The sequence below is a fragment of the Pinus tabuliformis genome, chromosome 8, assembly GCF_031772625.1.
Source record: "Pinus tabuliformis cultivar Carrire ecotype Pingquan chromosome 8, CPIR1, whole genome shotgun sequence".
Classification (NCBI taxonomy): Eukaryota; Viridiplantae; Streptophyta; class Pinopsida; order Pinales; family Pinaceae; genus Pinus; species Pinus tabuliformis.
In genome coordinates, this window is record NC_142294.1 from 845,306,822 (window position 1) to 845,331,085 (window position 24,264).

Sequence of the window (24,264 nt, forward strand, 5' to 3'; positions counted from 1 at the left end):
GAAGTCATTGAAGAACCAAAAATACCTCAACAAAAATATCCTTCAAGGTTTGTGCAAAAACATTACCCAACTGATCAAATTGTAGGTGAATTGCATGCAGGTGTTCAAACAAGAAGAAGACTAATGAATCCACCTACTCAAGCACATGTAGCCTTGTTTTCCATTGTAGAACCAAAGGATTTTTCTTAGGCCCACCAAGATGACAATTGGGTAAAGGCTATGAACGAAGAGCTTGATCATATTGAAAAGAACCAGACTTGGGAACTAGTTCCAAGACCAACAGATAAGAAAATCATTGGCACAAAGTGGGTATTTGAGAACAAGTTGAATGAAAATGGAGAAGTGGTAAGAAACAAGGAAATATTAGTTTGAAAAGGATATGCACAAGTTGAAGGTTTGGACTTTCATGATACATTTGATCCTATTGTAAGATTAGAGGCAATTAGAATGTTCTTGGCTTTTTCTAGTTACAAGAAATTCAAAAAGCACCAAATGGATATCAAATCTGCCTCTTTAAATGGCGAGCTACAAGAGGAATTATACATTGAGCATCCTAAAAGATGTTGATTATTCAAGGTTGAAAAAGTCTTTGTATGGCCTTAAATATGTACCCAGGGCTTGGTATTCAAGGATGGATAATTATATGCATCACTGTACATTTAAAAAGGTGCAACAACCAACAACCTATACATCAAAACTAAAAATGATAAATTGTTAGTTGTTGTTGTTTATGCTGATGATATAATTTTTTCTAATGATACATATAAACTTAAACAACAGTTTGCAACTGATACGAAGTCTGAGTTTGATATGTTTATGCTTCGAGAACTTTCTTATTTCCTTGGTTTTCATATTACACAATCCTCTAAAGGAGTATTAATCTCACAAAGCAAGTATCTCAAATAAGTACTAAAGAAATTTGGCATGGAAGAATGTTCACTAGTTAGCACCCCAGTGGTCATAGGTTGCAAACTCAACAAAGATGATGAGTCCCCTTAAGAGCATTAGACTTTGTACAAGTCACTCATTGGTAGTATTTTGTATTTAACAACTTCCAGACTAGATTTTATGCGAGTTGTTTGTGTGGTTGGTATATTTCAAGTAACCCCTAAATAAAGTCATCTTCTTGCAAAAAAAATGATTCTCAGATACTTGAAAGCTAGTATGGACTATGGTCTGTGGTATCCAAAGGTAAATAATATTCACTAACAACTTTTACTGATGCAGATTAGGCAGGTGTTGTAGATGAAAAAAATAAAACAAGTTGTGGTGCTTTATTTATTGGTGAGTGTATTGTGTCATGGTTAAGCAAGAAGAAAACCTCCATTTCTCTCTCATATGTTGAAGCAAAGTATATGGAAATAGCTTCTTGTTTCACTTAGATATTTTGTATGAAGCAAAATTTACAAGACGGGCATGTGGTCTATGCAGACCCCATTCCAATCATCTGTTATAACACAAGTGCAATCAAAATATCCAAAAACCCTATTTTACATTTCAAGATAAAACATATTCCAATAAAACATTATTTTCTCCAAGAACAAGTTGCAAATTAGGTTGTAAAATTGGAGTATCAACCAACAAATGGATAGTTAGATGATGTTTTCACTAAGCCTCTTGTGAGAGAACCCTTTGAATACTTAAGGAAATTATTGGGACTAATCACTCTTTCCTCCCTCAACTGAATCTTCTCCAAGGGAATGGAAGGAAGTTTTTCATATCAATCTAGCATTCAACACATCAAAAGGGAGCTACTAGGTCCACAAAAAAAATATAGGGGTATATTAGTTCCAGGTGGAGCTACTTTTCCATTGATGTCAAAGGGGTAGAATTATCAAACATTGGAGAGGTGAACACACAGTGCAGAAAATGTGGAATGATGAGGCCAAACTTGGCATATAATGTTTTTACTAATATGTTTGGCTTGTAGGTGATTAGTTGTAGCTTATGCAAATTAAGGAAGAATGACCATAGGGGAGCATCCTCAATTAACAAGTGTTTCCATGCTCAAGTTTATGTTGTGTGACATTGTTTTACTTTGTGGTTGATAACAATGTTTTTGGTGTTTCCATCAATACCAAAGGGGAATACTGTTATAAATGTGTTGTCATTGATGTCAAAGGTGATGGGTGGCATCAAGGTGCATTATGATTGATGTTAAAGGTGATGGGTGGCATCAAGGTGCATTATGATTGATGTTAAAGGTGATTAAGCAATCTAATATTTAGATCCATTTTAAGTACAAAATCTTGATTTTATTCTACAAAGTGCTCAGATGGATAGGCCCTGGAAAGACATTTCTAATGGTGTATGCATTATGAAAAAGACCTCCAGGTTTAGGATTTATTCCTAGTCAAAGTTTATAGGTGAAAGGGTAAACATTGCATGGTTCTGGGCCTCAAGGTAAACATAAACATCCTTGTTAAGTGCCACACAAAATTTTACGTCTTGACTCTTTTTCAAATGGTGCAATGTGTTGGAGGCACTGAGGTCCCAAGACCAAGACGATACAAATCCCCTTTAGTTGCATGAAACATTCTCCTCTTGCCCCTTTTCAAATGGCACTCGTGTTTGAAGTCCTGAGACCCCAATACCAACACAAGAACCTGTTCCCGTTAACTACCAAACCCATATTCACATATCAACCCTTTTAATGTCAGTGCATTATGACAATGAGCCGAGGTCCCAAGACTGAGACAAAGACTTACATGTCGCCTACATTTAATGTCAAGTCTTAGACCTTGGACTTAAAATTTTATAAAGGGATTTTTACAAAAAACACAAGTCCATGACCCCCTCACAAAAATGACATGGCACGAGGAAACATGGTGTTATTATGATGAATGATAGAGATAATGTGGACCAATTGTTGAAAGACATGTGGATAAATGAGAAGACGCATGGTGCAACCTCAGTGGCTAACAAAGATAACATGGAAGAATAGATGATAGCCATGGTGTCATGTTAATGTTAGCATGAGGTCAACTCGAGATGAGGTGGAAGTCTAGGACAGTGACATGTGGCATGCAAATTCAACATTTTCATGTGCCCAGGTTGACTAAATGTTGAGGATACATGGACCCCTCATAGAGTGACATGTGGTAGAAGGTGACATAGGGATGACATTTCTAGCCTCGATGGTTTTGTAAATGGCACACAGAGGCAATGGATGATGGATGAGGCCAAGACAAAAAATTTTCTGTCGATTGAAAAATCATCAATACATGGGGAAAAACACTAGGGCCACATTTTTGGTGTTAATGAGAAGTGGTGAGCTATGGCTGTTTAATCACTTTGGGCCATTACGCCATGAGTTTAGCGTTTGAGCCCTTGAGGCATAAAAAAGTGTTAAGAGCTTAAGCCCCCAGTATAAAAAGAGAATCCCAACTAAGTATGAAGTACTTGAGCCTTTGATCTTAATACAAAGCAATTGTGGGCATATATCAAAGGGCATGAGTGTTACCTGATCTATAGTCTTGATTGAAGGTATTAAGCCCATGGTACATAAAAGCGATGTTTGTGGCATATGATTGGGCTTTCGAGCATTCGTCAATATAAAATCTTGAAACAAAAGGTGCTCCAGGCATTGTATAACCAACTGCTCCACAATCTTGATTAAGCCCTAGTTTGATATCCATGCATATTTGGCATTATATGCCATATTTGGCAGTTTTTGGCAAATTTGGCAGCTAACTAACGTTTCGCTAAAACCTGTAACATTCTAGAATTCTCAAAATTAGCAGTTAAACTCAATATTTATTCCCAGGACAAGAGAATAGAGATTGAAGACTATTTGAACACATCAAGATGACTTAACAGAAGTGGAAAACAAGAAGAAAAAAGGTCAAGCCATCAGTTAAATGCAAATTAAAAGTTGAAGTTAACTAAAGTTTTAATCCTAAAAATATAACCTCATATTATTTATAAGTAGGATTGTATTGACAAGATATGGAATGGATAAGAGATTAGAGAAGTGTATTGTATCAATGTCGAAGGTGTTTCTATGGTGATACTGTACCAGAGAATACATTGGTGATCAAGGTGAAATGGAATTGGTGTCTGAGGTGGTTGGTGTATGTGAATGCATTAGTGGATGTAATGAGCAATTGATTGGAATCAAAGGTGTGAGACAAAAAGAGAATTATTTTATCAAGGAAATCCTTCATGATCTAAGTTTGAAAATTATATGAAAGATAGATCAAGAAGGATGTGTAAGTTGGTGCTTGCAAGATAGGGAGTTAGAGTTTACTTTCAGTAGCAGCTGATAAATTGGGGAGTAGGAGATTTCTTTAGGTCAGTGCCTAAGAAACGAACAAGTTGGAGCTTGCAGCAGATTGAGGGTTGAATCCTTCAAGTAGGTTGGAGCCTACCAGATTGATGTAATACAAGTTGTAGCTTAAAGATTGCATCATAATACAAAAAAATTGGTGGTTTTCCCAATTGGGTTTCCACGTTATATCTTGTCTCCTGATTTATGAGTATGATGTGCTATTTATTATGATTGTCAGTGCTAAGTATTCTTTATTTTTTGAAAGAAAGTTTTAAATTGTCAAAATACTGATTCATCCCCCCTCTCAGTATTGTCTTGGTTTCTAACACTCTAGGCCTTGGTACAAATACCAGGTAAGAGTTCATAGCCCTCTGTACTATTTTGTACACTACTTTGATGAAAAACATCACAAAGATCCAAGTACTCGGAGACTCCAATATAGTTATAAAGTGGTAAAAAAAATCATAGAGAACATCTCCGTGCAATATCTACTCTTGGCTCTAGGTACATTTGAGTGGACATATTTGAGACTCCAAGATAATTATAAAGTGGTAAAAAAATAATCATAGAGAACATCTCCAATTGGACATTTGAGATGCTCTAGATACATTTGAGTGGACATATTTTACTCATATTCTCAGGGAATTAAATATTAAGTTGAATCTCTATCCAAAAATGCTAGAAATACATGTGGGCACCACAACAATTTCTAAATTAAAAATAAGATGAAAAAAGACTCGATAACATTCCATTTCTAATTATTTTATTTGTTAATATTAACATTTTTTTCCTTAAATATCACAAATTTGTTTTTCGTTTTCTTATTAATATTGAGTAAACTAACAACTATTCTCCCTATTATAATTTATTTTTTAAGATTTAATTGAATATGAAATTGAATAGTATAAAAAACAAAATAGCAAAAATAAATGACTATAATAACTATTTAAAAAAAAAAAAATTCACAAGAAAAAAAACCCTAACAAATAATAGATCTATTCATCTCTTCACAAATATACATTTTTTTCCTTAAAATTAAAAAAAATAAAATTCCTCATAACCTTTTTCCCTCAAGATTAATTAAAGTATATACATCATTTTCAACCAATAATACTTTCCAAAAATATAGGGCCCTCTCCGAAATGACACATTACTTGAAAGTGTTGATATTCTTAGATTATTATGACTTTCTTGATTTTAATAGAATCTATGGAGAAGTGGATAGTGCAATAACTCAATACTTTAAATTTATAATTTGATTCTAAATGTGAAAATAATAATATGGATAAGGATTAAGATTGCATGATAACGAGAGGCAAAAGAGAAAATATTTTAAAATCATAAAAAAATAAATATTATATTGGGAATATTGTATTTCATGAACGTGTGTATTTGTGAAATATTGACTTTTGTTTTGTACACGTGATTTAAAACTCTCAATCACATTGAATAATACAAATAATTTTTATATAGATTTCTCAGTTTAAATAAATAAATATTTTGAGTGCGTATTTTTTACTATTGATTCCCGTTTTGTGTGTGTTACTTTTATATTTTAGAATTTAAATATAATAAATATATAATACACATCATAAATAGATTATATTGATCGTTGGAAGAACCATTTTTAAAATTTTATATTGAGTAATGTATTTTTTTGGTAGGGAATTGATTTATTTAATAGTTAGTGATTTTTTTTGTGAGTAGATTTTTTTAAATGTAGGAAAATTTATCATAATTTAGTTGTCAAACCAATAGTGAGGGCAATTATTTTTGGGTGCAGGTTGACTCGTCACTATTATTCAAGGAAAATCACATAGTCATCATTATTCAAGGAAAACCACCCCACCTGGAATAACTTGCTATGGTAAGCTTTCACACCTGTCAGATGCCTCTGGGTCTTGGGTCGTTAACGTCTTTCACTCTTGCCAGATGTCTCTAGGTCTTGGGTCGTTAACGTCTTTCACTAGTCGTTAATGTGTTTCACTCTTGCCAGATGCCTCTAGGTCTTGGGTCGTTAACGCCTTTCACTAGTTGTTAATGTCTTTCACTCCTGCTAGATGCCTTAACGGTTTTCACTCGTCGTTAACCTCTTTCACTCCTCCCAAATGCCTCTGAGTCTTGGGTTGTTAGCTTCCTTATGTCCAAAGAAGACAAGTTCTTAACCAAGTAAAAATAATTTTAAGACATACTCCAAGTCCTCCCTTAACCAATTCTTATAACAATCACATAAAAATAAAAATAATTTGATATAGCAATATTATAGCTATTTTTTTTACGAGTATTATATAATAACTATTTTACGCATGTGTAACTTTATACAGGTGATTTTTTTTTATTTTTTATTTTTATAATAGAATCCTATATTTATTTGCAGTAGGTGTAATTTTAAAATAGAATAATTTGTTATAACAATATTATAACTATTTTTTACAGGTATTATATAATAACTATTTTATGCATGTGTAACTTTATGTAGGTGATTTTTTTTTATATAGAATTGTGATATACCTATTATGATTAACCCCACGTAAGGTAATTTTAAATTACCAATCAGTTAATCAAACCTGCGTAAAAGTAATTTTTAAATTACATATCAGTTACAACTAATTCTTGGCATTGGTTAAATGGATCAGCAAGCACCCTAACAGGGGAGGGAACAGGCAGAGAGAAGAATTCCAGGAGAGCGCAGACAGAGAAAGAGGTTAAGTCTGGTAGAGACCAGATAACCTGAGAAAGAGGTTAAGTCTGGTAGAGACCAGATAACCCAGCACAGGAGTGCATGTGTCTTGTTGAGGGCTGTAGGCCTGCAAGACTGCTCGGGGGGAGAATCCAGTGTGAAGTGGATCTCAAGGTTGGGAGGATAAGAGCAATTATATGACTACAGGTGAACGTCTGGAGCATTAACTTCTGTAGCTGGCGAACCAGGTACGAACTGATCACCAGATTTAGTTTTCCTTATTCTGTGTATTGGAAAGTTTAAGAGAAAATGAAAACCAGTTCTCTGTTGCTTATAAAGGCAAAAGTATAATTACTGTTAGTAACCAGTACGAAGAGCATTTTAGTACTAGCTATTAAGCAAGAAAATAGAGATTATCCGCTGTAAGCGTTACAAGTGAATGTAGGAGAACTGATACATGTTATAAGTGCAGAAATTAGTGCTTACAGACTATCTGATATAAACGTAAACATTGCAAGTTAGGCGTATGAGAACCAATGCTTATTAATGGAATAGAAATTAATGCATGCATCTGTATAAAAGCTGAGAACGTGCTTTATTCATAGAAATTATACCAGTTCTGGAAGATAGTAACTGTGTGAATGAAAATGCATGAAATAAGTACACATCAAACTGTGTAACAGCGGAGAACTCGCTGCACAACGATAACAGTGGATTATCCGGAAGACCAATGAATCCGTGCGATTCTAAAATAACAAGAACAAGAAACTGAGAAAGTACCATTATCATAACATATAACCAAGCTGTAACCGAAGATCTAATCCACTCGTTACCAGGGGTTATATTCATCTAAAGATTATAAGTATAAACTTGAAACAGGGGTTTCATTCACAGAAGGGTTATACATCTAAGCTCTGAACAGTGGATACATTCTTATGTTAAATAAAGACTACATGCCATTGCATTCGAAAACAAAAATGAACCCTCAACTGTATGCCACCGTCTGAACGCATTTGCTTCAGAGTGCGGGTTGGTACTAATATCCATAGGGCAACATGATGTTCCCGGATAAAGAACCCACAGTGGTGACAGCCATGCGGCCGCTGTTCTAACAGACAAAGACCGTCGAGCCGTTACAGGACTGTGACAATAAACCCTAATCAAAACATTGTCAAGCGGTGGACTCCATCGAGCTCCAACGTGTCTGAGATATGATGCAATGCGCATAAAAATACACGGGATTGATGCCAAGAACTGTAAGCATTTAATTATACAAATCATATTCAATAGAAAAACATATGACTCTGTATTAACCGAAAAACACTGTGAGTATCAAACTGTACAATAATCAAGAACCCTGAGGGCTCGTTCTCTTACAAATTACAGACATCAACTTATGATTCAATGTTAACATTCCCAAACAGTATGAGAAGATAGAAGGAGATGACGGCCTGTGAACCGTGAGTCGAAAAGGTTCCAGTCATGGGAAAGTGGTCCATTTAACAAATAAATACATACAAGCAACTTGGCATGAAGCCCAAACAACCATTTCACATAAAGTAGAGACCATGAGAACGCAGGTGCCGGCAAGAAAGGGCCGACCGCGTTTCGAGCCAGGGTTTGCACAAGAGAATAACCCTGAAGCAGTTAAGGAAAAAACCTCTGTAAGGGTCTCCTTCATCTATTAGCATCAACTCTACATAATACTCAAGGAAAAACTCTCACCCTTCAACGGAAAAGCCAATTCGTGCTAAAGTTATGGTGGGTAAATACCTGGAGAAGCCGCGGCCGTCTATTCTCTGTTGAATAGCTAGGACTTGTAGCAAATCCCTAACACGATGCAGCAATTCCCTAACACAGTGAAAGCAGAGGATTAGTTTGAGTAACAGAACTAATGAACTGGTATTGAACGCGGAATACTAAGAAAGCTACTTATAAAACCCAATCAGTAGTGGAAGAGTACCGTAGCCGGCGGTCTGTGGTTATGAAGATACCTGAATGGAGCGCTGCAGAACTGATAGCTGCAGCAAAGGGGTCACCGCCGAGCTGAACAGCTTTCACCTCCGAGAACATGTGCAAATGGACAACGAAAAAATAGCTTAGCGGCATATAAACCACCGGGAAACCCTTGGATGGATCCGGACCCTCGGATCTCATCTTACCATCCACACCGTTCATTAGTTGGCGCGCAAACCCTAGCACTTTATCCAAGGTATCACGTGGCCTCAGCACGGTAGATTGCCACCTGGTGCGGGTAGGTGAGGTAAGGAGGATTCCGTGCATCAGCTGGCACCGATGATGGGATTTGTCATTACCTTAACCCTCAATATATTAAGGTTGCCAAATGGTTCACAAACCGTAACTCAAGGAGAGAACTTTATTACATTGGAAACTGCTATACGATGTATAGTCAGCAGCACTCTCATACCATGGAAGAGGATGCATTTCATTATATACATATGTGCTGGAAACCGAATGTATGGATTATAAAGTAGTGGAACCATGATACAGTTTAAATTTTTTTATATAGATGTTGGGTAGATCGTGACAATGTGGTATCAGAGCCAAAGGTTGCAGTACTGGCGCCTTTGGGAATTGGTAAGCAGAAAGGATATTGAGGTACGCCATCAGTAGGCATTAACTCAGGTACGAGTTTAATTATTCACACATTCATTTAGGAAGTACACTACTTTTGGCATTAGGTGTGACTCACGTTCATAACGTTAAATTCCTGATGAGAATAAAAGACAATGAAACTTTTGTCACACCGAAGAACAATATTGAGTACTCATTACACTTAAGCAGCACGATATTGAACACTCATTGATGAAAGTGACAATCAACTACCAAGTTTGATTTGCAAATATGGCAATAACAATGATGTATTTAATGAACAAATTGAAGTTACAATGAACAAAACTTAGGGGAACATCCTTTAATAGGATGAAAAAAAAAATTGTTAAAAAGGACATTAGAAGAACCCCTTTAGATGTTGAAAACATGCAATGAGTCAAGCAGCGAGACTTAATTGTCATAACTAACTTTTGAATCAGTCTTGTCATAGATGCATGAAGACGATTGGTGGTTGAGATTGGTTAGTGTTCTGTGACTAACCCATAGAACTCATATGCATTAATTCAATTAAACTAAGATTGTTACAGTTCGTAACCAAGTGAAGGTTGATGAAGATTTTATTTTTTGTTACTCTCTCGGTGCTATAGTCCAGTTGTGCACGAGAAGAGTTCTTAATTTTATTCACCATGAGAATGCATGATGAATAGTATATGCTTATGTCTTAATAGATTTAATGATGAAGACCCTCTAATCAAGTGAAATCCATTAGCATGGTATGTGTTTATCATTACTTGTTGAGAGATAAAAACCAATGGAGCCTTAATGATGGTTGAATTTATCTCTACCATGGGAATGATGGATTTCTTAGGCATGTTGCATCCCAGTATGAACTTAATTGGAGAGGCATGTTCAGTGGGTAACGTTTCTAGGATCCATTCATAATTACATATGATAATTACTCATAAATAGATTACCTGTGTTAACACAGTTGTCGGTAAAACTCTAATTACCTTCCCCAACCATAGATGCTTCGAAAGGAAAAGAAAGCAAGGAGAAGGAAGAAGACCGTGCTGTAGGGACAGACGGAGATGGGAAAAGAAATCGCTAAGCCTGGTGATGACCAGATAGAGCAAGCTTAGGTATCAGAATCTTGCAGAAAACTCTAAGTCTGGAAATGACTAGATAGTGCTTGATGTGCATGTGAGTATTCCCTTGACCATGCTTAAGGAGTTGGAAAATGATAACTATAGTGTATTAATGTTAATGATTTTCGTAATGCTTCCTTGAAGTCATTGTTCTGAAATGGACACATAGTGTTGTTATGATAGTTGTTGCATCTAGCATCAAGTGGTAACTCTGGTGTGTGCGACACTTAGGAGATTATGCTTCTAATTGCATAAAGTAGAGCCATTGCTTTTGGTAAGGGTGGTTTAACTTGTTAGTTATGCATGTTGATCCAAGGATAAGATAAGTGTCTTGTTCACTTTCTTGAAGAACACATATGAATGTTTTATATGATTTCTTAGTAGAGAAAGTATTTGAATGCATGCAATAAAAGAATGGTTCTTTATAGATTTTCTTGGTAAAGAAAATGGGATAAGGCATGCAGTTAAAGATTGACTGTTTATATGTTTTCTTACGATAATACTTGTAGTAAAAGAATTGGTTATTTTATATGCTTCTTAGTAAAAAGAATAGGTAGTTCCTCCTAGTCGGACTACATGTGAGTCTTGTGAGAGAAATGTTTGTCTCTCGTTGTTTTTCTTGGAATAAAATCCTTGCTAAATGTAGCTAAAGTATCTTCTTGAGAGAAGAGGATGAGGCATATAAATGTCCTGAGGACATAGCATGGAGGGTGGTCAAGTTTTCTTGAATTAAAATAGGTATCTTTATTGATAAAAGCTTCTTGGAAAATATATGTATATATATACATATATGTGTTAGTTGCATTATGATTCTAGTTAGTTCTAAGCTCTAGTGAAATGACTATGCATTACATGCATGATAAAAGATAACTAAGAATGTGCTTCTAGGCACATAGATATTCATCCCTAAATTCTTGAGGAAAGAATATATTACATATATACATGAATATAGTCTCCTCCTAAGAGTATGCATACTTCATGTATGAAGATGCATGAGAATTTTTCTTGGAAATAAAAACAGAGGTTCTTTCCTTAAAGACACATTAGAATAGTATTCATACAAGAACCAAAATCCTTACTTGTTGCATGAAAAGAACTATGTGCATTAAAGTAAAGTAATTGTGTTAGGAGAACACATGTTGCATATTGGTAGCTATTTTGACTTTGGAATTATGAATCTGTGTGTACTTAGAGAAAGTGGTCATGCTAGATTCCTTGAAATAATAATCTCTTGGAGAGATTGTCGTGTTGGATGAGTTGTGTTGATTGCTTGATTTTGATGCATAAAGGATAAGTAAACCTTGTTTTGTATCTTGGTTTTATGCCGAAAGATAGATATCTTTAATAATTTCTTGAAAGGGAATCTTGAGAAATCCTCACATCGGAAGATAGAGAAATGAGGATTAAAATGACTTCCTTTAAGGAAGAGGTATATGGTTTGTCGGATGAAATGATGGTAGTCTTATAGTGAAGGGATGGTAGTCTTATAGTGAAGGGAATAAGTGTTGCATACATTAAAGAAGGGCTTATATGATAAGCAATAGTATGCACAAAGGTTAGTCATTGTGACATAAGAGATATGTTCTTGTATGTTAGAGAAATTATGTTTAATTACACTAACGATGCATGACCAAAGTTAGCCATAATAAAACGTAAGATAATACTCCAGTAATAACGATTTGGAGTAAGACCACAGACTATGGCAAAATTGGAGATGGTTAGATTATTAATTCAACTGTTGTTGACATTTATACATTAATGAGTATTTGCATATGCTTTTATACATGACAATATTGTATGCATGAACATTCTTGGAAATGGAATACGTGTTAACTGATGCATATTTATAACTAACGTTGCTGATGGGATTAAGTAGTGGTAGCTTAATGGCAACAAGAAAACTCATCACGTAAATTGCTGCAATGTGAAATGCAATTATAAATGAGAAAGAATGATGTTATATGATATGCATGGATTATGTTATTTGGAAAATTTGCATGCATACAACGTGTATGATGGATATGTTTCCCATCAATCTTGGTGTTGTGGACCCATGTTGGGGTTAAGTGTAAATGCATGGTATACATGCATGTTTGTTGTGCTAATGATAATGTTCATATGGTTCATTATGTAAATGACTTTGAGGAAGAGTATTAAAAGAGAAAATATTCATGCTATGTCTGGTTGGGATCAGATGGCACAAGAGGAAAGAATTTCCTGTGTACGCTACGTCTGGTTAGGATCAGATAGCGTTTACTGGCGAGACCGATGTGATTGCGATCGAGTAGGACCTGCGTTTACTGGCGAGACCAGTGTAATTGCGGTCGAGTAGGACCTGCAAGTGCTTGGGTTGATGGCAATTACCTACCCGGAGGGGTTGATGGTACTTGTCTGCCCGGAGTTGGGTTGATGGCAGTTACCTGCCCGGAAGGGTTGATGGTACTTGTCTGCCCAGATCTCCTCTCCTTAGAATTCTTGAGCTAGTTGGCCAGTGGGATTCTATGTTAGACCTGGTAAGGTCTTTATCAAAGAAACTGTTTGGATGTGAAAAGGACTCGATTTGGTTGTGAGAACCAGTTTCCATGGATTGGGAATTCTTTAGTCCATTGTGGTCTCATGGCTAAAGGAATTAACTAATCAGCTATATGTCATGTTAAAAATGAATTTTACATATAGTTGTGTAAAATATGTTATGCACATTTAACAAGAAATGAGCTTAGTGCTCAATAAAGAATAAATGGAATTTTATTTCCTTTATTGTGTTATTAATGTTGTGAACATCTTAGTGGGAGCTAAGACAATTCTTGCTTAATACAGTGATTGACTGTTTTGATGATTAGAGGGCTAGGTGCTCTTTTGATACTTCTCGAAGTATTTTACGAATGTCTTTAGTAAGAATTCGTTCAGTGTGCACGTGAGCAGTGATTTATCATTTGATGATTAGTGTTAGTGCTCTTTAAGTACTTGTAAAAGTACTGTGATTTAGAAAGCATCTAACATTGCACAATTGATTGCTAGTCAAAAGTGTCTCATTTGACTCAAAATATAGTGACTAATGTGGTTGAATTTGTTAGTCATATATTGCAGGAACTACTTATCAGGGAAGGTTGAAGAATTGTCCAACCTCTATTAACAGGCTTACATGAAAGTATTCATGATTTTCAAGCATAAGATGGTAAGTTATGGTAAGTAGACACAGAGAATTGTTTATTATGAATGAATAAGGGCCAGGTGGTGGCGATTAGAAGTTGCATATTTTTTGCAGTTACGAATGATTATGACTATTGATGCTTATAACTAATGATATTTCTTAAGACTATCATTACTATTTTATTTGTCGTCCTTTCTTGGAATGAAATCTTTGATTTCAAAGAAGAAGGATCACATTTTGTGTGGATTAGATGGTAATACCATGAGTAAAATATCAAGTTCCAACGAAAGATGAACACCGAGGACGGTGTTCCTGTTAAGGGGGGGAGTATGTGATATACCTATTATGATTAACCCCACGTAAGGTAATTTTAAATTACCAATCAGTTAATCAAACCTGCGTAAAAGTAATTTTTAAATTACATATCAGTTACAACTAATTCTTGGCATTGGTTAAATGGATCAGCAAGCACCCTAACAGGGGGAGGGAACAGGCAGAGAGAAGAATTCCAGGAGAGCGCAGACAGAGAAAGAGGTTAAGTCTGGTAGAGACCAGATAACCTGAGAAAGAGGTTAAGTCTGGTAGAGACCAGATAACCCAGCACAGGAGTGCATGTGTCTTGTTGAGGGCTGTAGGCCTGCAAGACTGCTCGGGGGGAGAATCCAGTGTGAAGTGGATCTCAAGGTTGGGAGGATAAGAGCAATTATATGACTACAGGTGAACGTCTGGAGCATTAACTTCTGTAGCTGGCGAACCAGGTACGAACTGATCACCAGATTTAGTTTTCCTTATTCTGTGTATTGGAAAGTTTAAGAGAAAATGAAAACCAGTTCTCTGTTGCTTATAAAGGCAAAAGTATAATCACTGTTAGTAACCAGTACGAAGAGCATTTTAGTACTAGCTATTAAGCAAGAAAATAGAGACTATCCGCTGTAAGCGTTACAAGTGAATGTAGGAGAACTGATACATGTTATAAGTGCAGAAATTAGTGCTTACAGACTATCTGATATAAACGTAAACATTGCAAGTTAGGCGTATGAGAACCAATGCTTATTAATGGAATAGAAATTAATGCATGCATCTGTATAAAAGCTGAGAACGTGCTTTATTCATAGAAATTATACCAGTTCTGGAAGATAGTAACTGTGTGAATGAAAATGCATGAAATAAGTACACATCAAACTGTGTAACAGCGGAGAACTCGCTGCACAACGATAACAGTGGATTATCCGGAAGACCAATGAATCCGTGCGATTCTAAAAATAACAAGAACAAGAAACTGAGAAAGTACCATTATCATAACATATAACCAAGCTGTAACCGAAGATCTAATCCACTCGATACCAGGGATACATATTCCATTTACTTGAAAACAGGGGTTATATTCATCTAAAGATTATAAGTATAAACTTGAAACAGGGGTTTCATTCACAGAAGGGTTATACATCTAAGCTCTGAACAGTGGATACATTCTTATGTTAAATAAAGACTACATGCCATTGCATTCGAAAACAAAAATGAACCCTCAACTGTATGCCACCGTCTGAACGCATTTGCTTCAGAGTGCGGGTTGGTACTAATATCCATAGGGCAACATGATGTTCCCGGATAAAGATCCCACAGTGGTGACAGCCATGCGGCCGCTATTCTAACAGACAAAGACCGTCGAGCCGTTACAGGCCTGTGACAATAAACCCTAATTAAAACATTGTCAAGCGGTGGACTCCATCGAGCTCCAACGTGTCTGAGATATGATGCAACGCGCATAAAAATACACGGGATTGATGCCAAGCACTGTAAGCATTTAAATATACAAATCGTATTCAATAGATAAACTTATGACTCTGTATTAACCGAAAAACACTGTGAGTATTAAATTGTACATTAATCAAGAACCCTGAGGGCTCGTTCTCTCCCAAATTACAGACATCAACTTATGATTCAATGTTAACATTCTCAAACAGTATGAGAAGATAGAAGGAGATGACGGCCTGTGAGCCGTGAGTCGAAAAGGTTCCAGTCATGGGACAGTGGCCCTTTTAACATATAAATACATACAAGCAACTTGGCATGAAGCCCAAACAACCATTTAACATAAAGTAGAGACCATGGGAACGCAGGTGCCGGCAAGAAAGGCCGACCGCGTTTCGAGCCAGGGTTTGCACAAGAGAATAACCCTGAAGCAGTTAAGGAAAAAACCTCTGTAAGGGTCTCCTTCATCTATTAGAATCAACTTTACATAATACTCAACGGAAAAGTCAATTCGTGCTAAGGTTATGGTGGGTAAATACCTGGAGAAGCCGCGGCCGTCTATTCTCTGTTGAATAGCTAAGGACTTGTAGCAAATCCCTAACACGATGCAGCAAATCCCTAACACAGTGAAAGCAGAGGATTAGTTTGAGTAAACAGAACTAATGAACTGGTATTGAACGCGGAATAATAAGAAAGCTACTTATAAAACTCAATCAGTCGTGGAAGGGTACCGTAGCCGGCGGTCTATGGTTATGAAGATACCTGAATGGAGCGCTGCAGAACTGATAGCTGCAGCTAAGGGGTCACCGCCGAGCTGAACAGCTTTCACCTCCGAAAAACATGTGCAAATGGACAACGAAAAAATAGCTTAGCGGCATATAAACCTCCGGGAAACCCTTGGATGGATCCGGACCCTCGGATCTCATCTTACCATCCACACCGTTCATTAGTTGGCGCGCAAACCCTAGCACTTTATCCAAGGTATCACGTGGCCTCAGCACGGTAGATTGCCACCTGGTGCGGGTAGGTGAGGTAAGGAGGATTCCGTGCATCATCTGGCACCGATGATGGAGATTTGTCATTACCTTAACTCTCAATATATTAAGGTTGCCAAATGGTTCACAAACCGTAACTCAAGGAGAGAACTTTATTACATTGGGAACTGCTATACGATGTATAGTCAACAGCACTCTCATACCATGGAATAGGATGCATTTCATTATATACATATGTGCTGGAAACCGAATGTATGGATTATAAAGTAGTGGAACCATGATACAGTTTAAATTTTTTTATATAGATGTTGGGTAGATCGTGACAAGAATCCTATATTTATTTGCAGTAGGTGTAATTTAGGTATGGTAGGTTTTATGTGAGTGTATTTTTTTTTAATTAGTTTGGATTTATTTTAATTTTTTATTTATTAGGTTTTTGAGATTGAATTTTATGAGGTGTAATGTTCTTGTTTAGATTTTGTATTTTAAAAGAAGTTTGTAATTTAAAAGATATGATATTTTAAAGTATTTTATAGATTTGGGTATGTATGGATTTAAGTTAATAATATTGTAATTTTAAGTTGGAAGTTTTGTAATTTAATGATTATTTGATATTAGTTAGATATTAAGTTAAAATAAATAAATAAAAGTAATTTTACAATTTTTATAATAAAATAAGATGTTGGAAAATTTTTAAAAGATGTTAGTTTATGAATTTTGTTATTTTTACAATATTAAAAGAGTTCAAGATGAAAATCACTTTTTAAAAATATGTTTTATATTCATATTTATTAAATTTTAATTTCAAAATATTTAGCAGCATACATCTATTTAAACATGGGACCTATGAAATCTAAGGAAGTGTTTGCACTTGGAGAGATTTGATGCCTCTCAAGCCTTAGTAGTTGTAGAGTTAAGATGAGGAAATGGTTGCACTTCCAACAATGTGATTCCTAGCAGGGTTAGTAATTGTGGAGTTAAGATGGAAATATGTTGGTTCTTCATAATTATGTTGATAGACATGTCAATTTTGGAATAAAGCTTCCAAAATTTTAATATAGGTATCAATAATTATTAGGTGGATGGTAAGGATCTAGCCTCCATAGAATATTCTTAGTAGTATACATAGACTAAGATTTATTTCCAAAATATTATGCATATTTTTGGCTTTTTAATTAAATTCATTAATTAAAAAAAGTCAAATGAACAAATTTCATATGAAATGAGTTATGGTTTTCTGAGTATGTGGTATTGATATGCCATGGTATTGTAACAAAGCCTCAAGAATCTCCATGATAAAGTGGGGTTGAATCTCCATGGCTATGATAGAATTATTTTTATTTATATAAATTTCACATTTCTATACATAAAATTATTCAATTATTAATTTGATTGAAGTTCTAATGATAGATATAGTTACATGTATATGTATATGTGTTTGACATTTTCATTAACATATTTTTTCAATTTTTTGGTTTAAATTTTTACTATGATATGCATAGCATTAATTATATATGAGAGATAGCTTAGAAATAAGTGTTTGTTTGTTGTTGTTGTTGTTTTTTTTTCTTTTTTCTTTTTCTTTTTCTTTTTTTAAATATAAAGTTCTATAAAAGTTATTAATATGAACTATTATTTTAATTTATATAGTAACACAAATCTTAATTTATACTTATTATTTATACTTTAAACATTTTTGAGATATTTCTATATGGAATATTCTTATTTTGAAATATATTTTTATTAATTAAATTTATTAAGCTTTTATATGTTTCTTAATTATGTGTTTTGAAATATGTTGATTATCAATAGGCTATTATTATTTAAATTTATTTTAATGTAATATGCCTATTATGACTTTTAATAATAAAAAAATTGTTTATGATTTTTATTAATATAACAAATTGAATCGAATTCAAGTATTGTTTTTATTACTTTTTTAATTTATCCCTTATTATTATTATTATTATTATTATTATTATTTCACTTTTCATATGGTCACAATAACATTTTCCCTATTTTGGGGCACGATAAGGTTTTAAAATAAATGAAACAATTCTTTATCTTGTAAATGAAAATTGATTTATAAACATTAGTCATTATCATCATAAACCTAATGAAGATCCCATAATTCCATATTCATCCTTAATACCAAGAAAGGCGCTCTACAACTCAATTTGGGAAAGATGTTGTAGTGAAGTGTTATATAAAAATAATAATCATAAAACAACATATGTAATGCGAGAGCTATTGAAAAATTAATAATAAAAAGTAAAAGGTAATAAAAATATGGGAGAGATATCATATAATGTTGTATTTAAAAATAATAAAATAATAAAAATAATGCCTTTTCCTCAAGATCTCGATGAAGGAATTTATGAGGGGGCCTAACCCACCCAAAACATGACACAACATAAATTATCATGGTGTGATGTGGGAGATGAATGTTTGTATGCATCTTGGGAGGTGGGTTGTCCTTGTAGGAAATGCCACACTATAGTTCTATTCTTAGAGCAAAGAAATGAGAAATATAGAAGTTGAGGAGAAGAAAAGGGTGTGTCATGAGGTGAGGTTGTGGTGATTTATCCATACAAGTTTAAAATGAGGTTATACTATCTAGTCACTCTAGCATGGTTTGTTATATGGTTTGGTGCCTCTTCTACTCTAGATTAAGGTTTTCCTAATTAATTTCAGTAGTAATATTGCTAGCAATTTCCATTATGGTGAATTATTCCGCATGATATTCATCTATTATCACCTTTCTTCTATCAATTCTCTTTTCATGCCTTTTGTTTTTGGTCTAATTTCTTGTTAAATAATTTGAAAAGAACTTGGCTAGATTTTGTGTGTTTTTAGGAATGGGGTGGTTTATCTAGCAGATTGCGCTGGAACTGAGGTGATTATTTTTACAATCTCAAGCTCTTTAATCTTAACTAGTTTCTTGTTGTTCTTGTGCATTGACTTTGGGTTCTTTGGTTAGGTACTCTCGTGCTCTACTACAGGGTGCTCCATTTGTATAGGTGTGGTCCTCTCTTTGAGTTCACATCCTCAACTTCTCTTAGGGGATTTCACTATATCCAAGCTTAGGTTTAGGGGAAATAGGTGGCTTGAATTTTCCTTTATATCAAACACTTCTTTCTGTTATGAACTTATCCACATTGTATGATTTATTTTTTTTGGAAGGTTTGGGGATTTTTTTTTGTTCAACCTGTCCTTCTAATTTTAGGTACGCGGTGGTAATTTCTCTGTTTTCCTATGGGATTTTTATCCAATTATGGATTCTCCCTTCTTAGTAGTCAGGACAAGCAATCTTCTAAGGGGCCTTTGGGTTTTGTAGTGACACAAGATTGAATATGTAGTTAATTCTTGTGTATCAATTTCTTTAGGAGGGTGGTTCATTTTTGTTTCTATAGCTCATAGAAGTTGGGTGGTTTCTATTTCCTATAAAGTATAATATTTTAGGCAGCATTGGTCTTCTCCTCAATGGGTTCTCTTGCTTATTTGACTAGTTTGGAGAAGTTTTGAAGTCTTTTGGCTTGATAGATTAAAGGTGCTCATAATTATTTCCTCTCTTAGTTTGTGGGTTCTCTACTAAGGAATTGATTTGTAAATTGTAGTGTATATTTATCCAGATTGTTCACTAAAATGTATCTACTAAAATATATTAGAAAATGTGTAATATATATTAGAAGGGTTAATTTCTCAGATTTTTGGAGTTGTTAATTATTGTTCATTTCATTTGCATGAAAATTATAATTATGTATAAAATTGAGAAAAGGTAGCACATCCACTTACAAACCACAATAACACAAGATATGACCTAGGAAACCCTTTTGGGAGAAAACCTAGCTAAAAGGTGAGGTTACTATGCTCTTTTTTCCTTTGAATGGAAATGGATGCAAGTACAAAGGAGTGATACTCGTGGCTTGTGGGATATTACTAAAATATACAAACCCTATTTATTTTTTCTCTCTCTCTCTATCCATGCTTATCTAATATTCTCATTCATGGAACAAACCACACTTGAAAATAATGGAACCCTTTTTCCTCCTAGTGGTCTTTTTATAACACAACCTTATAACCTACTAGAGGTTAAGTTTGACTCCTGCAACTCTTAACTAGAGTTACAATTTCAACTCTTCTAGAGTCTTCTTCATTATGACCACATCGCTAGCCCATTTTCCATAAATAATTGGGGCTAACATGGCGTCCTCTTGAATCATGGTGGTTAAAACATGAAGGTTAACATTCGAGTGGCATAAATTTTGCATACAAAATCTGATTGAGGTGATTTTTGTGTTGTTGGAAAGGTATCTATTTATAGAATATCATTAGGGGAGCGGTTCTTAAAAGGCAAAGTTTTACCCAAAAAAATTGTTTGATTCCTCAAACAAGTTTTGGAAGGTTTTAGACCCCAATTTCCCTTCTAACACCTATAGGTAAAAATGATAATGTGTGCATTGATATCTCTAATTTATCCACTTTGAAAGCATTAGTATAGATGAAAAATAATATAATGATCCAATATGGACAATACCTCCCTATTTTGGGAGGCTTTTGATCCCCAAACGATTCCACTGAATAAGGTGAGGACATTTTTCCTCCACCTTCTCTCAAGTTTTCCATTTAGCCTTTCCTAGAAGTTGTCCTTTCAACCTAATCTACCAAGGGTCATGTTTCCCCTATCTTGTAGTTTTGGGCATCTTTTGCAAAAAACATTTCTCTGTCAACTCTATTTGAGCTTCTATTTCCAAATCCTCTACAAAAGGTAGGATCCTTTCCCCTTCCTGAACTAGTGCGGAAGGCTCATAAAGTTTCAATATTTTTACATTCACCATTGAGTAAATGTTTAATGGTATGGGGCTATACTAAGTATATAGGAATTATCTACCACATTTTCAAGTATCTCAAAGAGACCATATCATAGAGCCTTTATTTTCTTACCAAGACTCTATAGCCTTTCCTTGTTAAACTATAACCATACTTTGTCTCCCACTTTGAATGAATTATTTGTCTTATGATGATCATGCTTGGCCTTGTATTTTTTCTATCATCTTTTTAGGGTCTCTTGTACTTATAGATGGATTTTCCTTATCTTCTCAACAATTTTTAATACCATTAAGGCATCCCTTGTGAGATCCTCCCTCACTCCTCCTTACTACCCATATGTAATATCCAAAAGTGAAAGTGGAAAATATCCAAAATAGGTTTCAAATGGAGATTTATGAGTAAAAGTGTGACTTGATATGTTATAAGAATGTTGTATATGTACTATATTCTCATCCCAAACCTTTAGATGCTTTTTATTGTAACCCCTCAATTGTTGCACCAATGTCTTGTTGACTACTATTTTCCCATCTGTATGTGGATGGAATGTTGTAAACCTCTTTAAATTCATGTCTAAGTTCTTCCATAATGTAGTCTAAAATTTACTGAGAAATCTTATGTCCTCTGAAACGATGCTCCTTTGTATCCCAAATTGCACTCAGACTTGTCCAAAGAATAACTTCATTGATTCTTTCCCATTGATGGTATTTTTATAGGACACTAAAACACACATCTTGTTGAGCCTGTCAACTACCATGAACAGGTAGTCATGTCCCTTCCTAGTTGTTGGTAAACCTCCCACAAATTCCATGGAAATTATTTCCCAACGATGAGTGGGTACAACAAAAGAGATGATATAGACCATATTTTCTATTACTAGGTTTTCTCTTACAACTAATCATGTATCTTGTTATGAGCCTAGCTACTTCTTCTTACATCTTAGGTTAATATAGATAGCTTTGCAAGTTGGCCACTATCTTCCCTATACTAAAAGAGCCCTATAGCCTTGGAGTTGCGAGTCTCTCTAATTAGTTGTATTCACTCACTTTAGGAATGCATAAGTTATCCAACCTATAAAGTAATCCATCTTAGAGATGGTAGTCAATTTTGTTGTCACCCTCATGCACATGACTTTGGATTTGCAACTATTAGAACACCTTCTTGAAGTCCTCATTCTATATGTATGCCTCTCTATAAGCATAATGGGTGAAGGGATCCATGTGCATAAGAGTTACAAAACCTATGATCTTTGATGTGGGTGGCCTTAAAAGCATGTTAGCCAACTTGTTTTTTCTTCCCTTCTTGTACTTCACCACTAAATGAATTTTTTTTAGAAACCCATCCACCTGTAATATCTAGTTTGTTGTAGATTATTATATGATTGCATGTATCATATTAGCTAATGATCAATGTGGATTACTATATCCTTTCCATCAAGTAGTGTTTCCACTTCTTCACAACTTGCACCAGGGCATAAAACTCCTTGTCATAAGTAAGGTAGTTAAGAATTTCGCTATGAAATTCTTCAAAATGGTAGCATGCATGTCTTCCTCCCCACATAAAGAGCACTCTCAGAGTTGCATGCCCACTTGTACCTATCTCCACTTCGAATGACTGTTACAAGTTTGGAAACTCCCATATACACCAAATACTACTATTCAAACTCACAGTTCTTGATAGTTTCCAAAAGATGGTGCTTCATTAATGTCTCTAGGACCTTCATCAAACGTGAGTTGTGCTCCTCCAAGGTAGCGATATATACTAGTATATCATCCATATAAAAAGTAATAAATGAACCTATAAAATGACATAGTATAACATTCAATAATCTCATAAAAAATTAGCATAAATATTTCAGAGAAGTGTACCAAAAATGCTTCACTTGGTGACAAGTGACCCTAACAACAAAATATGGTTGTCTATGCTTCAGATCTACAATTTAAAACAAAAGAAAAACCTTGCAGCAAAAGATCATATGCAACCCAAAGCATATAACAACAAAAATGAAAGTGTACCAACCTGTTGAGGGCCCTGAAATCGGGTCAACAACAAGGGGGATACCCACCCGGTCGGGAACCTGGTTGGCGGCTCCGTGCCCGTTTGTTGTAGCGGGTCCGATTGGGGATAACGGGACCAGCTTCCCGTTCTAAGGGGGTGTGTGTGTGTAGAGTTTGGTGATGTGTGTGTGTGTAGAATATGATAATGAAAATATGGAATTATTTCTAAGCTAATCTAGTTCTGAACTCTGAGAGTGAATTTTATACTACTTTAATCTACAAATAATAACACATCTAATCTACGCTAACCCGGGATAGAACTTTTTCCATTATGCGATCTAGAAAGGTTTCACACAATAACTGGTAATGAAGATTATTCAGCTATTATGAGAATATAAATCAATTAAGATGAACCATCCTGCATAAAAAGTTAAGCAGAACGATTGTGAACAGCATATCACATAATCAGTTATTCATGTATTAAGCACAAATCAATGACTCCACCGTACAAAAGTGCCAAATGTTAGTCCACTCATTCATACGTTAACATATAAACAACATCAGCTGTATATTACTCTAAGAATGAAAGCAGAAACTCGTCAAGAGATAAAAGTACCATTTATGACTGACTTTATACTCACAGACCTGAAGCAATAATGATCTATTTGTACTTACTTCTAATGCCTACTAAGAGTACAGAAGTGCAACATCAGTAGCAGGTATTAAAATGCAAACATAAATAAATCTTGATCCGTCCATTCATCAAAAACCCCCTCCGAGGGTGCAAAAGTGCATGTTCTGAGGACAAGTTTTTTGACAAATTTCCGGACCCTTCTCCAATGCAACGAGAAGGGTTAAATACTACTAACCGGC

The 24,264-nt window shown here is 34.9% G+C and overlaps 1 long non-coding RNA gene across 1 annotated transcript; it reads right to left on the minus strand.

Moving 5' to 3' along the window:
• Positions 1-15,667: 15,667 nt before the first annotated feature.
• Positions 15,668-16,471, minus strand: LOC149238220 (uncharacterized). The gene is made up of 3 exons (XR_016245351.1): positions 16,335-16,471; positions 16,112-16,190; positions 15,668-15,997 (listed from the first exon to the last, which is right to left on the minus strand). It is a non-coding gene; the product is annotated as an uncharacterized LOC149238220 (long non-coding RNA).
• Positions 16,472-24,264: the final 7,793 nt, after the last annotated feature.